The sequence below is a fragment of the Ambystoma mexicanum genome, chromosome 1p (genome assembly GCF_040938575.1).
Source record: "Ambystoma mexicanum isolate Mex_15411 chromosome 1p, UKY_AmexF1_1, whole genome shotgun sequence".
NCBI lineage: Eukaryota > Metazoa > Chordata > Amphibia > Caudata > Ambystomatidae > Ambystoma > Ambystoma mexicanum.
In genome coordinates this window covers 237,642,274-237,655,838 of record NC_090921.1, presented here as the reverse complement: position 1 = coordinate 237,655,838, position 13,565 = coordinate 237,642,274, and the positions used below count along the sequence as shown (strand labels likewise).

Genomic DNA, 13,565 nt, shown 5'->3' with positions numbered 1-13,565 from the left:
GGAGCAAACGATCCCAGGTGTGATGTATCACCAGGAGAGGCTGAGATGAGAGTAGGGGTTCACGCGTGTGCCCGGACCGAGGTTAATGATGGGATTAGAGCTAGGGTTAGATGCAGGGAAAGAGTGAGAGTTATAATTAGGGATAAAGCTAACAGGTGATCATTACTCGTCATGTAACATGATACAAAGGGTCAGAAGAGGAACTGATTCAGGGTTACAATTTGGACTTCGCAGACAACAGGAGCACTAAATGGTGCTGAGGGGGACTCAATAAAGTGGACCGGCCGCCTAATGTAAGCAATTGTGCACAAATATTGTACGATGACTAGCGTTGCCGGTGCTTTTTTCTTAAAGAGTCAGTTCTTGGCACCCATTCCCTACTTGACTCAGCCTAATCTTCAAGAATATTTGTCAAGAACTAAAAAAAATCCAGAAACGGTTTAACCTCCCCGTCGGGGAATTGAACCCCGGTCTCCCGCGTGACAGGCGGGGATACTGACCACTATACTAACGAGGAGACGTGAGGGCATGAAATGAACAGCTGCTGATGTCTGCACAGCATCCAGCGACCACCTAGCTGGCCTAGGGGGGTCTCATTTTCCCCCGTCAAACGGCTTGCCCGATCTAAGGCTAATTTCTTTCTTTTTATCGGCACCAGGCTTAAAACTCAGTTTAAGGCGATAGTTCCGGGCTATGTTTGACTCCAGAGTTGAATCTGTCATCCCGCATTTCCTCAGCAAATCAAGCTACCCATCTCAAGTCTCATGAGCTGAGGACGGCAAAGTCCCTGTGGGCTTAGGACAGTCAAAGAAACCCCTGGGCTGCATGCTAAGCCCCTTTTCGGCTTCACTTTCCGAATCCTGCCCTAGCTTGCGATTAGTTTTTTTCTCACTTCTTGCCCCCATCTCCCACCTTGCCTCATGGTCTCCCCTCCTCTGCGCACCTGACAGTTTGCCTGCCCTTCCACTGCCTGTCTCCAGACTTTCCAAGGAGAAAAGGCAAAGCACTAAAGCGGGCCGGGCAACGGGTCAAGTTCCGCTTTCGGCGACTAGCAGGGAGGTAGCGTGGCCGAGCGGTCTAAGGCGCTGGATTAAGGCTCCAGTCTCTTCGGAGGCGTGGGTTCAAATCCCACCGCTGCCACTTTTCCTGGCCTTGCATTTTAAAGAAGAACGTAACGTTGACCTCTTCCTTCATTAGTGCCACCTCTGTCGCAATGAGCAAGCGGATGGTATGCCACACCCTGCAGGAAAAAGGTTTCGCTTCTGACGTCTTGCTTTTCTGGACATCCAGTCTCAAGTTTCCCATCTGGAACGGCGCTCCCTGCTGCTTTGTGAAGGCTTGCTGCAAGAGCCTTCGAAACCCAGGAGCTCTTGCGTTGAGCTGTGACGCGTCCTGGGAAGACCTCCCGTTGCAGCGGAATGAGCCCCACTTCCAGGGCGTGCTGGTAGCAAATTTCCCACAGCCCACAGGGAGCAAACGATCCCAGGTGTGATGTATCACCAGGAGAGGCTGAGATGAGAGTAGGGGTTCACGCGTGTGCCCGGACCGAGGTTAATGATGGGATTAGAGCTAGGGTTAGATGCAGGGAAAGAGTGAGAGTTATAATTAGGGATAAAGCTAACAGGTGATCATTACTCGTCATGTAACATGATACAAAGGGTCAGAAGAGGAACTGATTCAGGGTTACAATTTGGACTTCGCAGACAACAGGAGCACTAAATGGTGCTGAGGGGGACTCAATAAAGTGGACCGGCCGCCTAATGTAAGCAATTGTGCACAAATATTGTACGATGACTAGCGTTGCCGGTGCTTTTTTCTTAAAGAGTCAGTTCTTGGCACCCATTCCCTACTTGACTCAGCCTAATCTTCAAGAATATTTGTCAAGAACTAAAAAAAATCCAGAAACGGTTTAACCTCCCCGTCGGGGAATTGAACCCCGGTCTCCCGCGTGACAGGCGGGGATACTGACCACTATACTAACGAGGAGACGTGAGGGCATGAAATGAACAGCTGCTGATGTCTGCACAGCATCCAGCGACCACCTAGCTGGCCTAGGGGGGTCTCATTTTCCCCCGTCAAACGGCTTGCCCGATCTAAGGCTAATTTCTTTCTTTTTATCGGCACCAGGCTTAAAACTCAGTTTAAGGCGATAGTTCCGGGCTATGTTTGACTCCAGAGTTGAATCTGTCATCCCGCATTTCCTCAGCAAATCAAGCTACCCATCTCAAGTCTCATGAGCTGAGGACGGCAAAGTCCCTGTGGGCTTAGGACAGTCAAAGAAACCCCTGGGCTGCATGCTAAGCCCCTTTTCGGCTTCACTTTCCGAATCCTGCCCTAGCTTGCGATTAGTTTTTTTCTCACTTCTTGCCCCCATCTTCCACCTTGCCTCATGGTCTCCCCTCCTCTGCGCACCTGACAGTTTGCCTGCCCTTCCACTGCCTGTCTCCAGACTTTCCAAGGAGAAAAGGCAAAGCACTAAAGCGGGCCGGGCAACGGGTCAAGTTCCGCTTTCGGCGACTAGCAGGGAGGTAGCGTGGCCGAGCGGTCTAAGGCGCTGGATTAAGGCTCCAGTCTCTTCGGAGGCGTGGGTTCAAATCCCACCGCTGCCACTTTTCCTGGCCTTGCATTTTAAAGAAGAACGTAACGTTGACCTCTTCCTTCATTAGTGCCACCTCTGTCGCAATGAGCAAGCGGATGGTATGCCACACCCTGCAGGAAAAAGGTTTCGCTTCTGACGTCTTGCTTTTCTGGACATCCAGTCTCAAGTTTCCCATCTGGAACGGCGCTCCCTGCTGCTTTGTGAAGGCTTGCTGCAAGAGCCTTCGAAACCCAGGAGCTCTTGCGTTGAGCTGTGACGCGTCCTGGGAAGACCTCCCGTTGCAGCGGAATGAGCCCCACTTCCAGGGCGTGCTGGTAGCAAATTTCCCACAGCCCACAGGGAGCAAACGATCCCAGGTGTGATGTATCACCAGGAGAGGCTGAGATGAGAGTAAGGGTTCACGCGTGTGCCCGGACCGAGGTTAATGATGGGATTAGAGCTAGGGTTAGATGCAGGGAAAGAGTGAGAGTTATAATTAGGGATAAAGCTAACAGGTGATCATTACTCGTCATGTAACATGATACAAAGGGTCAGAAGAGGAACTGATTCAGGGTTACAATTTGGACTTCGCAGACAACAGGAGCACTAAATGGTGCTGAGGGGGACTCAATAAAGTGGACCGGCCGCCTAATGTAAGCAATTGTGCACAAATATTGTACGATGACTAGCGTTGCCGGTGCTTTTTTCTTAAAGAGTCAGTTCTTGGCACCCATTCCCTACTTGACTCAGCCTAATCTTCAAGAATATTTGTCAAGAACTAAAAAAAATCCAGAAAAGGTTTAACCTCCCCGTCGGGGAATTGAACCCCGGTCTCCCGCGTGACAGGCGGGGATACTGACCACTATACTAACGAGGAGACGTGAGGGCATGAAATGAACAGCTGCTGATGTCTGCACAGCATCCAGCGACCACCTAGCTGGCCTAGGGGGTCTCATTTTCCCCCGTCAAACGGCTTGCCCGATCTAAGGCTAATTTCTTTCTTTTTATCGGCACCAGGCTTAAAACTCAGTTTAAGGCGATAGTTCCGGGCTATGTTTGACTCCAGAGTTGAATCTGTCATCCCGCATTTCCTCAGCAAATCAAGCTACCCATCTCAAGTCTCATGAGCTGAGGACGGCAAAGTCCCTGTGGGCTTAGGACAGTCAAAGAAACCCCTGGGCTGCATGCTAAGCCCCTTTTCGGCTTCACTTTCCGAATCCTGCCCTAGCTTGCGATTAGTTTTTTTCTCACTTCTTGCCCCCATCTCCCACCTTGCCTCATGGTCTCCCCTCCTCTGCGCACCTGACAGTTTGCCTGCCCTTCCACTGCCTGTCTCCAGACTTTCCAAGGAGAAAAGGCAAAGCACTAAAGCGGGCCGGGCAACGGGTCAAGTTCCGCTTTCGGCGACTAGCAGGGAGGTAGCGTGGCCGAGCAGTCTAAGGCGCTGGATTAAGGCTCCAGTCTCTTCGGAGGCGTGGGTTCAAATCCCACCGCTGCCACTTTTCCTGGCCTTGCATTTTAAAGAAGAACGTAACGTTGACCTCTTCCTTCATTAGTGCCACCTCTGTCGCAATGAGCAAGCGGATGGTATGCCACACCCTGCAGGAAAAAGGTTTCGCTTCTGACGTCTTGCTTTTCTGGACATCCAGTCTCAAGTTTCCCATCTGGAACGGCGCTCCCTGCTGCTTTGTGAAGGCTTGCTGCAAGAGCCTTCGAAACCCAGGAGCTCTTGCGTTGAGCTGTGACGCGTCCTGGGAAGACCTCCCGTTGCAGCGGAATGAGCCCCACTTCCAGGGCGTGCTGGTAGCAAATTTCCCACAGCCCACAGGGAGCAAACGATCCCAGGTGTGATGTATCACCAGGAGAGGCTGAGATGAGAGTAAGGGTTCACGCGTGTGCCCGGACCGAGGTTAATGATGGGATTAGAGCTAGGGTTAGATGCAGGGAAAGAGTGAGAGTTATAATTAGGGATAAAGCTAACAGGTGATCATTACTCGTCATGTAACATGATACAAAGGGTCAGAAGAGGAACTGATTCAGGGTTACAATTTGGACTTCGCAGACAACAGGAGCACTAAATGGTGCTGAGGGGGACTCAATAAAGTGGACCGGCCGCCTAATGTAAGCAATTGTGCACAAATATTGTACGATGACTAGCGTTGCCGGTGCTTTTTTCTTAAAGAGTCAGTTCTTGGCACCCATTCCCTACTTGACTCAGCCTAATCTTCAAGAATATTTGTCAAGAACTAAAAAAAATCCAGAAAAGGTTTAACCTCCCCGTCGGGGAATTGAACCCCGGTCTCCCGCGTGACAGGCGGGGATACTGACCACTATACTAACGAGGAGACGTGAGGGCATGAAATGAACAGCTGCTGATGTCTGCACAGCATCCAGCGACCACCTAGCTGGCCTAGGGGGTCTCATTTTCCCCCGTCAAACGGCTTGCCCGATCTAAGGCTAATTTCTTTCTTTTTATCGGCACCAGGCTTAAAACTCAGTTTAAGGCGATAGTTCCGGGCTATGTTTGACTCCAGAGTTGAATCTGTCATCCCGCATTTCCTCAGCAAATCAAGCTACCCATCTCAAGTCTCATGAGCTGAGGACGGCAAAGTCCCTGTGGGCTTAGGACAGTCAAAGAAACCCCTGGGCTGCATGCTAAGCCCCTTTTCGGCTTCACTTTCCGAATCCTGCCCTAGCTTGCGATTAGTTTTTTTCTTACTTCTTGCCCCCATCTCCCACCTTGCCTCATGGTCTCCCCTCCTCTGCGCACCTGACAGTTTGCCTGCCCTTCCACTGCCTGTCTCCAGACTTTCCAAGGAGAAAAGGCAAAGCACTAAAGCGGGCCGGGCAACGGGTCAAGTTCCGCTTTCGGCGACTAGCAGGGAGGTAGCGTGGCCGAGCGGTCTAAGGCGCTGGATTAAGGCTCCAGTCTCTTCGGAGGCGTGGGTTCAAATCCCACCGCTGCCACTTTTCCTGGCCTTGCATTTTAAAGAAGAACGTAACGTTGACCTCTTCCTTCATTAGTGCCACCTCTGTCGCAATGAGCAAGCGGATGGTATGCCACACCCTGCAGGAAAAAGGTTTCGCTTCTGACGTCTTGCTTTTCTGGACATCCAGTCTCAAGTTTCCCATCTGGAACGGCGCTCCCTGCTGCTTTGTGAAGGCTTGCTGCAAGAGCCTTCGAAACCCAGGAGCTCTTGCGTTGAGCTGTGACGCGTCCTGGGAAGACCTCCCGTTGCAGCGGAATGAGCCCCACTTCCAGGGCGTGCTGGTAGCAAATTTCCCACAGCCCACAGGGAGCAAACGATCCCAGGTGTGATGTATCACCAGGAGAGGCTGAGATGAGAGTAAGGGTTCACGCGTGTGCCCGGACCGAGGTTAATGATGGGATTAGAGCTAGGGTTAGATGCAGGGAAAGAGTGAGAGTTATAATTAGGGATAAAGCTAACAGGTGATCATTACTCGTCATGTAACATGATACAAAGGGTCAGAAGAGGAACTGATTCAGGGTTACAATTTGGACTTCGCAGACAACAGGAGCACTAAATGGTGCTGAGGGGGACTCAATAAAGTGGACCGGCCGCCTAATGTAAGCAATTGTGCACAAATATTGTACGATGACTAGCGTTGCCGGTGCTTTTTTCTTAAAGAGTCAGTTCTTGGCACCCATTCCCTACTTGACTCAGCCTAATCTTCAAGAATATTTGTCAAGAACTAAAAAAAATCCAGAAAAGGTTTAACCTCCCCGTCGGGGAATTGAACCCCGGTCTCCCGCGTGACAGGCGGGGACACTGACCACTATACTAACGAGGAGACGTGAGGGCATGAAATGAACAGCTGCTGATGTCTGCACAGCATCCAGCGACCACCTAGCTGGCCTAGGGGGTCTCATTTTCCCCCGTCAAACGGCTTGCCCGATCTAAGGCTAATTTCTTTCTTTTTATCGGCACCAGGCTTAAAACTCAGTTTAAGGCGATAGTTCCGGGCTATGTTTGACTCCAGAGTTGAATCTGTCATCCCGCATTTCCTCAGCAAATCAAGCTACCCATCTCAAGTCTCATGAGCTGAGGACGGCAAAGTCCCTGTGGGCTTAGGACAGTCAAAGAAACCCCTGGGCTGCATGCTAAGCCCCTTTTCGGCTTCACTTTCCGAATCCTGCCCTAGCTTGCGATTAGTTTTTTTCTCACTTCTTGCCCCCATCTCCCACCTTGCCTCATGGTCTCCCCTCCTCTGCGCACCTGACAGTTTGCCTGCCCTTCCACTGCCTGTCTCCAGACTTTCCAAGGAGAAAAGGCAAAGCACTAAAGCGGGCCGGGCAACGGGTCAAGTTCCGCTTTCGGCGACTAGCAGGGAGGTAGCGTGGCCGAGCGGTCTAAGGCGCTGGATTAAGGCTCCAGTCTCTTCGGAGGCGTGGGTTCAAATCCCACCGCTGCCACTTTTCCTGGCCTTGCATTTTAAAGAAGAACGTAACGTTGACCTCTTCCTTCATTAGTGCCACCTCTGTCGCAATGAGCAAGCGGATGGTATGCCACACCCTGCAGGAAAAAGGTTTCGCTTCTGACGTCTTGCTTTTCTGGACATCCAGTCTCAAGTTTCCCATCTGGAACGGCGCTCCCTGCTGCTTTGTGAAGGCTTGCTGCAAGAGCCTTCGAAACCCAGGAGCTCTTGCGTTGAGCTGTGACGCGTCCTGGGAAGACCTCCCGTTGCAGCGGAATGAGCCCCACTTCCAGGGCGTGCTGGTAGCAAATTTCCCACAGCCCACAGGGAGCAAACGATCCCAGGTGTGATGTATCACCAGGAGAGGCTGAGATGAGAGTAGGGGTTCACGCGTGTGCCCGGACCGAGGTTAATGATGGGATTAGAGCTAGGGTTAGATGCAGGGAAAGAGTGAGAGTTATAATTAGGGATAAAGCTAACAGGTGATCATTACTCGTCATGTAACATGATACAAAGGGTCAGAAGAGGAACTGATTCAGGGTTACAATTTGGACTTCGCAGACAACAGGAGCACTAAATGGTGCTGAGGGGGACTCAATAAAGTGGACCGGCCGCCTAATGTAAGCAATTGTGCACAAATATTGTACGATGACTAGCGTTGCCGGTGCTTTTTTCTTAAAGAGTCAGTTCTTGGCACCCATTCCCTACTTGACTCAGCCTAATCTTCAAGAATATTTGTCAAGAACTAAAAAAAATCCAGAAACGGTTTAACCTCCCCGTCGGGGAATTGAACCGGGGATACTGACCACTATACTAACGAGGAGACGTGAGGGCATGAAATGAACAGCTGCTGATGTCTGCACAGCATCCAGCGACCACCTAGCTGGCCTAGGGGGGTCTCATTTTCCCCCGTCAAACGGCTTGCCCGATCTAAGGCTAATTTCTTTCTTTTTATCGGCACCAGGCTTAAAACTCAGTTTAAGGCGATAGTTCCGGGCTATGTTTGACTCCAGAGTTGAATCTGTCATCCCGCATTTCCTCAGCAAATCAAGCTACCCATCTCAAGTCTCATGAGCTGAGGACGGCAAAGTCCCTGTGGGCTTAGGACAGTCAAAGAAACCCCTGGGCTGCATGCTAAGCCCCTTTTCGGCTTCACTTTCCGAATCCTGCCCTAGCTTGCGATTAGTTTTTTTCTCACTTCTTGCCCCCATCTCCCACCTTGCCTCATGGTCTCCCCTCCTCTGCGCACCTGACAGTTTGCCTGCCCTTCCACTGCCTGTCTCCAGACTTTCCAAGGAGAAAAGGCAAAGCACTAAAGCGGGCCGGGCAACGGGTCAAGTTCCGCTTTCTGCGACTAGCAGGGAGGTAGCGTGGCCGAGCGGTCTAAGGCGCTGGATTAAGGCTCCAGTCTCTTCGGAGGCGTGGGTTCAAATCCCACCGCTGCCACTTTTCCTGGCCTTGCATTTTAAAGAAGAACGTAACGTTGACCTCTTCCTTCATTAGTGCCACCTCTGTCGCAATGAGCAAGCGGATGGTATGCCACACCCTGCAGGAAAAAGGTTTCGCTTCTGACGTCTTGCTTTTCTGGACATCCAGTCTCAAGTTTCCCATCTGGAACGGCGCTCCCTGCTGCTTTGTGAAGGCTTGCTGCAAGAGCCTTCGAAACCCAGGAGCTCTTGCGTTGAGCTGTGACGCGTCCTGGGAAGACCTCCCGTTGCAGCGGAATGAGCCCCACTTCCAGGGCGTGCTGGTAGCAAATTTCCCACAGCCCACAGGGAGCAAACGATCCCAGGTGTGATGTATCACCAGGAGAGGCTGAGATGAGAGTAGGGGTTCACGCGTGTGCCCGGACCGAGGTTAATGATGGGATTAGAGCTAGGGTTAGATGCAGGGAAAGAGTGAGAGTTATAATTAGGGATAAAGCTAACAGGTGATCATTACTCGTCATGTAACATGATACAAAGGGTCAGAAGAGGAACTGATTCAGGGTTACAATTTGGACTTCGCAGACAACAGGAGCACTAAATGGTGCTGAGGGGGACTCAATAAAGTGGACCGGCCGCCTAATGTAAGCAATTGTGCACAAATATTGTACGATGACTAGCGTTGCCGGTGCTTTTTTCTTAAAGAGTCAGTTCTTGGCACCCATTCCCTACTTGACTCAGCCTAATCTTCAAGAATATTTGTCAAGAACTAAAAAAAATCCAGAAAAGGTTTAACCTCCCCGTCGGGGAATTGAACCCCGGTCTCCCGCTTGACAGGCGGGGATACTGACCACTATACTAACGAGGAGACGTGAGGGCATGAAATGAACAGCTGCTGATGTCTGCACAGCATCCAGCGACCACCTAGCTGGCCTAGGGGGGTCTCATTTTCCCCCGTCAAACGGCTTGCCCGATCTAAGGCTAATTTCTTTCTTTTTATCGGCACCAGGCTTAAAACTCAGTTTAAGGCGATAGTTCCGGGCTATGTTTGACTCCAGAGTTGAATCTGTCATCCCGCATTTCCTCAGCAAATCAAGCTACCCATCTCAAGTCTCATGAGCTGAGGACGGCAAAGTCCCTGTGGGCTTAGGACAGTCAAAGAAACCCCTGGGCTGCATGCTAAGCCCCTTTTCGGCTTCACTTTCCGAATCCTGCCCTAGCTTGCGATTAGTTTTTTTCTCACTTCTTGCCCCCATCTCCCACCTTGCCTCATGGTCTCCCCTCCTCTGCGCACCTGACAGTTTGCCTGCCCTTCCACTGCCTGTCTCCAGACTTTCCAAGGAGAAAAGGCAAAGCACTAAAGCGGGCCGGGCAACGGGTCAAGTTCCGCTTTCGGCGACTAGCAGGGAGGTAGCGTGGCCGAGCGGTCTAAGGCGCTGGATTAAGGCTCCAGTCTCTTCGGAGGCGTGGGTTCAAATCCCACCGCTGCCACTTTTCCTGGCCTTGCATTTTAAAGAAGAACGTAACGTTGACCTCTTCCTTCATTAGTGCCACCTCTGTCGCAATGAGCAAGCGGATGGTATGCCACACCCTGCAGGAAAAAGGTTTCGCTTCTGACGTCTTGCTTTTCTGGACATCCAGTCTCAAGTTTCCCATCTGGAACGGCGCTCCCTGCTGCTTTGTGAAGGCTTGCTGCAAGAGCCTTCGAAACCCAGGAGCTCTTGCGTTGAGCTGTGACGCGTCCTGGGAAGACCTCCCGTTGCAGCGGAATGAGCCCCACTTCCAGGGCGTGCTGGTAGCAAATTTCCCACAGCCCACAGGGAGCAAACGATCCCAGGTGTGATGTATCACCAGGAGAGGCTGAGATGAGAGTAGGGGTTCACGCGTGTGCCCGGACCGAGGTTAATGATGGGATTAGAGCTAGGGTTAGATGCAGGGAAAGAGTGAGAGTTATAATTAGGGATAAAGCTAACAGGTGATCATTACTCGTCATGTAACATGATACAAAGGGTCAGAAGAGGAACTGATTCAGGGTTACAATTTGGACTTCGCAGACAACAGGAGCACTAAATGGTGCTGAGGGGGACTCAATAAAGTGGACCGGCCGCCTAATGTAAGCAATTGTGCACAAATATTGTACGATGACTAGCGTTGCCGGTGCTTTTTTCTTAAAGAGTCAGTTCTTGGCACCCATTCCCTACTTGACTCAGCCTAATCTTCAAGAATATTTGTCAAGAACTAAAAAAAATCCAGAAACGGTTTAACCTCCCCGTCGGGGAATTGAACCCCGGTCTCCCGCGTGACAGGCGGGGATACTGACCACTATACTAACGAGGAGACGTGAGGGCATGAAATGAACAGCTGCTGATGTCTGCACAGCATCCAGCGACCACCTAGCTGGCCTAGGGGGGTCTCATTTTCCCCCGTCAAACGGCTTGCCCGATCTAAGGCTAATTTCTTTCTTTTTATCGGCACCAGGCTTAAAACTCAGTTTAAGGCGATAGTTCCGGGCTATGTTTGACTCCAGAGTTGAATCTGTCATCCCGCATTTCCTCAGCAAATCAAGCTACCCATCTCAAGTCTCATGAGCTGAGGACGGCAAAGTCCCTGTGGGCTTAGGACAGTCAAAGAAACCCCTGGGCTGCATGCTAAGCCCCTTTTCGGCTTCACTTTCCGAATCCTGCCCTAGCTTGCGATTAGTTTTTTTCTCACTTCTTGCCCCCATCTCCCACCTTGCCTCATGGTCTCCCCTCCTCTGCGCACCTGACAGTTTGCCTGCCCTTCCACTGCCTGTCTCCAGACTTTCCAAGGAGAAAAGGCAAAGCACTAAAGCGGGCCGGGCAACGGGTCAAGTTCCGCTTTCGGCGACTAGCAGGGAGGTAGCGTGGCCGAGCGGTCTAAGGCGCTGGATTAAGGCTCCAGTCTCTTCGGAGGCGTGGGTTCAAATCCCACCGCTGCCACTTTTCCTGGCCTTGCATTTTAAAGAAGAACGTAACGTTGACCTCTTCCTTCATTAGTGCCACCTCTGTCGCAATGAGCAAGCGGATGGTATGCCACACCCTGCAGGAAAAAGGTTTCGCTTCTGACGTCTTGCTTTTCTGGACATCCAGTCTCAAGTTTCCCATCTGGAACGGCGCTCCCTGCTGCTTTGTGAAGGCTTGCTGCAAGAGCCTTCGAAACCCAGGAGCTCTTGCGTTGAGCTGTGACGCGTCCTGGGAAGACCTCCCGTTGCAGCGGAATGAGCCCCACTTCCAGGGCGTGCTGGTAGCAAATTTCCCACAGCCCACAGGGAGCAAACGATCCCAGGTGTGATGTATCACCAGGAGAGGCTGAGATGAGAGTAAGGGTTCACGCGTGTGCCCGGACCGAGGTTAATGATGGGATTAGAGCTAGGGTTAGATGCAGGGAAAGAGTGAGAGTTATAATTAGGGATAAAGCTAACAGGTGATCATTACTCGTCATGTAACATGATACAAAGGGTCAGAAGAGGAACTGATTCAGGGTTACAATTTGGACTTCGCAGACAACAGGAGCACTAAATGGTGCTGAGGGGGACTCAATAAAGTGGACCGGCCGCCTAATGTAAGCAATTGTGCACAAATATTGTACGATGACTAGCGTTGCCGGTGCTTTTTTCTTAAAGAGTCAGTTCTTGGCACCCATTCCCTACTTGACTCAGCCTAATCTTCAAGAATATTTGTCAAGAACTAAAAAAAATCCAGAAAAGGTTTAACCTCCCCGTCGGGGAATTGAACCCCGGTCTCCCGCGTGACAGGCGGGGATACTGACCACTATACTAACGAGGAGACGTGAGGGCATGAAATGAACAGCTGCTGATGTCTGCACAGCATCCAGCGACCACCTAGCTGGCCTAGGGGGTCTCATTTTCCCCCGTCAAACGGCTTGCCCGATCTAAGGCTAATTTCTTTCTTTTTATCGGCACCAGGCTTAAAACTCAGTTTAAGGCGATAGTTCCGGGCTATGTTTGACTCCAGAGTTGAATCTGTCATCCCGCATTTCCTCAGCAAATCAAGCTACCCATCTCAAGTCTCATGAGCTGAGGACGGCAAAGTCCCTGTGGGCTTAGGACAGTCAAAGAAACCCCTGGGCTGCATGCTAAGCCCCTTTTCGGCTTCACTTTCCGAATCCTGCCCTAGCTTGCGATTAGTTTTTTTCTCACTTCTTGCCCCCATCTCCCACCTTGCCTCATGGTCTCCCCTCCTCTGCGCACCTGACAGTTTGCCTGCCCTTCCACTGCCTGTCTCCAGACTTTCCAAGGAGAAAAGGCAAAGCACTAAAGCGGGCCGGGCAACGGGTCAAGTTCCGCTTTCGGCGACTAGCAGGGAGGTAGCGTGGCCGAGCAGTCTAAGGCGCTGGATTAAGGCTCCAGTCTCTTCGGAGGCGTGGGTTCAAATCCCACCGCTGCCACTTTTCCTGGCCTTGCATTTTAAAGAAGAACGTAACGTTGACCTCTTCCTTCATTAGTGCCACCTCTGTCGCAATGAGCAAGCGGATGGTATGCCACACCCTGCAGGAAAAAGGTTTCGCTTCTGACGTCTTGCTTTTCTGGACATCCAGTCTCAAGTTTCCCATCTGGAACGGCGCTCCCTGCTGCTTTGTGAAGGCTTGCTGCAAGAGCCTTCGAAACCCAGGAGCTCTTGCGTTGAGCTGTGACGCGTCCTGGGAAGACCTCCCGTTGCAGCGGAATGAGCCCCACTTCCAGGGCGTGCTGGTAGCAAATTTCCCACAGCCCACAGGGAGCAAACGATCCCAGGTGTGATGTATCACCAGGAGAGGCTCAGATGAGAGTAAGGGTTCACGCGTGTGCCCGGACCGAGGTTAATGATGGGATTAGAGCTAGGGTTAGTTGCAGGGAAAGAGTGAGAGTTATAATTAGGGATAAAGCTAACAGGTGATCATTACTCGTCATGTAACATGATACAAAGGGTCAGAAGAGGAACTGATTCAGGGTTACAATTTGGACTTCGCAGACAACAGGAGCACTAAATGGTGCTGAGGGGGACTCAATAAAGTGGACCGGCCGCCTAATGTAAGCAATTGTGCACAAATATTGTACGATGACTAGCGTTGCCGGTGCTTTTTTCTTAAAGAGTCAGTTCTTGGCA

The 13,565-nt window shown here is 51.3% G+C and overlaps 7 non-coding genes across 7 annotated transcripts; all 7 read right to left on the bottom strand.

The window, feature by feature from the left end:
- Nucleotides 1-445: 445 nt before the first annotated feature.
- On the bottom strand, nt 446-517 carry TRNAD-GUC (transfer RNA aspartic acid (anticodon GUC)). The gene has a single exon. It is a non-coding gene; the product is annotated as a tRNA-Asp (tRNA).
- A 1,397-nt stretch (nt 518-1,914) lies between these two features.
- Nucleotides 1,915-1,986, bottom strand: TRNAD-GUC (transfer RNA aspartic acid (anticodon GUC)). The gene has a single exon. It is a non-coding gene; the product is annotated as a tRNA-Asp (tRNA).
- Nucleotides 1,987-3,383: 1,397 nt separating this feature from the next.
- On the bottom strand, nt 3,384-3,455 carry TRNAD-GUC (transfer RNA aspartic acid (anticodon GUC)). Its single transcript has one exon. It is a non-coding gene; the product is annotated as a tRNA-Asp (tRNA).
- A 1,396-nt stretch (nt 3,456-4,851) lies between these two features.
- On the bottom strand, nt 4,852-4,923 carry TRNAD-GUC (transfer RNA aspartic acid (anticodon GUC)). Its single transcript has one exon. It is a non-coding gene; the product is annotated as a tRNA-Asp (tRNA).
- Nucleotides 4,924-9,235: 4,312 nt separating this feature from the next.
- TRNAD-GUC (transfer RNA aspartic acid (anticodon GUC)) lies at nt 9,236-9,307 on the bottom strand. The gene has a single exon. It is a non-coding gene; the product is annotated as a tRNA-Asp (tRNA).
- Nucleotides 9,308-10,704: 1,397 nt separating this feature from the next.
- On the bottom strand, nt 10,705-10,776 carry TRNAD-GUC (transfer RNA aspartic acid (anticodon GUC)). Its single transcript has one exon. It is a non-coding gene; the product is annotated as a tRNA-Asp (tRNA).
- A 1,397-nt stretch (nt 10,777-12,173) lies between these two features.
- TRNAD-GUC (transfer RNA aspartic acid (anticodon GUC)) lies at nt 12,174-12,245 on the bottom strand. The gene has a single exon. It is a non-coding gene; the product is annotated as a tRNA-Asp (tRNA).
- Between the last annotated feature and the right edge of the window lie 1,320 nt (nt 12,246-13,565).